Raw genomic sequence first — 2500 nt, 5'->3', positions numbered from 1 at the left:
AGTGAGTCAAAAAAAATTTTTTTCACGGTGACTCAAAACTTCAATATTAGACTCCCCTGAGTATGAAAAGTGAAACGAAAATCATTTTTGAGAAGAAAAAATTTTTGTATGGGAGGGCCCCTGCTAGAACATTTTTACCAAGTGAGTCGATTTTGGGTCGCCGACACAAGCTCGGGTCAAAAAAATTTTTTTTTCACGGTGACTCAAAACATCAATTTTAGACTCCCCTGAGTATGAAAAGTGAAACGAAAATCATTTTTGAGAAGAAAAAATTTTTGTATGGGAGGGCCCCTGCTAGAACATATTTCCCAAGTGCGTCGATTTTTGGGTCGCCGACACAAGCTCGGGTCAAAAAAATTTTTTTTTCTCGGTGACTCAAAACATCAATTTTAGACTCCCCTGAGTATGAAAAGTGAAACGAAAATCATTTTTGAGAAGAAAAAATTTTTGTATGGGAGGGCCCCTGCTAGAACATATTTCCCAAGTGCGTCGATTTTTGGGTCGCCGACACAAGCTCGGGTCAAAAAAATTTTTTTTTCTCGGTGACTCAAAACATCAATTTTAGACTCCCCTGAGTATGAAAAGTGAAACGAAAATCATTTTTGAGAAGAAAAAATTTTTGTATGGGAGGGCCCCTGCTAGAACATTTTTCCCAAGTGCGTCGATTTTGGGTCGCCGACACAAGCTCGGGTCAAAAAATTTTTTTTTTCACGATGACTCAAAACATCAATTTTAGACTCCCCTGAGTATGAAAAGTGAAACGAAAATCATTTTTGAGAAGAAAAAATTTTTGTATGGGAGGGCCCCTGCTAGAACATTTTTCCCAAGTGCGTCGATTTTGGGTCGCCGACACAAGCTCGGGTCAAAAAAATTTTTTTTTCACGGTGACTCAAAACATCAATTTTAGACTCCCCTGAGTATGAAAAGTGAAACGAAAATCATTTTTGAGAAGAAAAAATTTTTGTATGGGAGGGCCCCTGCTAGAACATATTTCCCAAGTGCGTCGATTTTTGGGTCGCCGACACAAGCTCGGGTCAAAAAAATTTTTTTTTCTCGGTGACTCAAAACATCAATTTTAGACTCCCCTGAGTATGAAAAGTGAAACGAAAATCATTTTTGAGAAGAAAAAATTTTTGTATGGGAGGGCCCCTGCTAGAACATTTTTCCCAAGTGCGTCGATTTTGGGTCGCCGACACAAGCTCGGGTCAAAAAAATTTTTTTTTCACGGTGACTCAAAACATCAATTTTAGACTCCCCTGAGTATGAAAAGTGAAACGAAAATCATTTTTGAGAAGAAAAAATTTTTGTATGGGAGGGCCCCTGCTAGAACATATTTCCCAAGTGCGTCGATTTTTGGGTCGCCGACACAAGCTCGGGTCAAAAAAATTTTTTTTTCTCGGTGACTCAAAACATCAATTTTAGACTCCCCTGAGTATGAAAAGTGAAACGAAAATCATTTTTGAGAAGAAAAAATTTTTGTATGGGAGGGCCCCTGCTAGAACATTTTTCCCAAGTGCGTCGATTTTGGGTCGCCGACACAAGCTCGGGTCAAAAAATTTTTTTTTTCACGGTGACTCAAAACATCAATTTTAGACTCCCCTGAGTATGAAAAGTGAAACGAAAATCATTTTTGAGAAGAAAAAATTTTTGTATGGGAGGGCCCCTGCTAGAACATTTTTCCCAAGTGCGTCGATTTTGGGTCGCCGACACAAGCTCGGGTCAAAAAAATTTTTTTTTCACGGTGACTCAAAACATCAATTTTAGACTCCCCTGAGTATGAAAAGTGAAACGAAAATCATTTTTGAGAAGAAAAAATTTTTGTATGGGAGGGCCCCTGCTAGAACATATTTCCCAAGTGCGTCGATTTTTGGGTCGCCGACACAAGCTCGGGTCAAAAAAATTTTTTTTTCTCGGTGACTCAAAACATCAATTTTAGACTCCCCTGAGTATGAAAAGTGAAACGAAAATCATTTTTGAGAAGAAAAAATTTTTGTATGGGAGGGCCCCTGCTAGAACATTTTTCCCAAGTGCGTCGATTTTGGGTCGCCGACAAAAGCTCGGGTCAAAAAAATTTTTTTTTCACGGTGACTCAAAACATCAATTTTAGACTCCCCTGAGTATGAAAAGTGAAACGAAAATCATTTTTGAGAAGAAAAAAATTTGTATGGGAGGGCCCCTGCTAGAACATTTTTCCCAAGTAAATTCGATTTTACCCGGTGAGTCAAAAAATTTTGAAAAAAATATTTTGCCAAAATCGTGTTCATTGCCTATTATAAGGGACCAGGTCAGCTCACACGCATTTTTGGAGACCATATGGAAAGTGCGTCTGGGATTGCGGAAATTAAGTTTAGAGTGTTAAATGATGGTTTCGCAATCCCGAAAGGCTCAAAATCCACCCTAAGGTCCCCTGGGTGAAATGTGGTTTCCAAGGTGTGAGCGCTATCGGTGATAGAGTTGGAATGTGATTTCCAGAGCGCAGGGCGACTGGGCTTAGAGCGAA

This window comes from Anopheles moucheti, assembly GCF_943734755.1.
Source record: "Anopheles moucheti chromosome X unlocalized genomic scaffold, idAnoMoucSN_F20_07 X_unloc_2, whole genome shotgun sequence".
NCBI classification, from domain to species: Eukaryota; Metazoa; Arthropoda; class Insecta; order Diptera; family Culicidae; genus Anopheles; species Anopheles moucheti.
Note: the sequence above shows the minus strand (reverse complement) of the source record.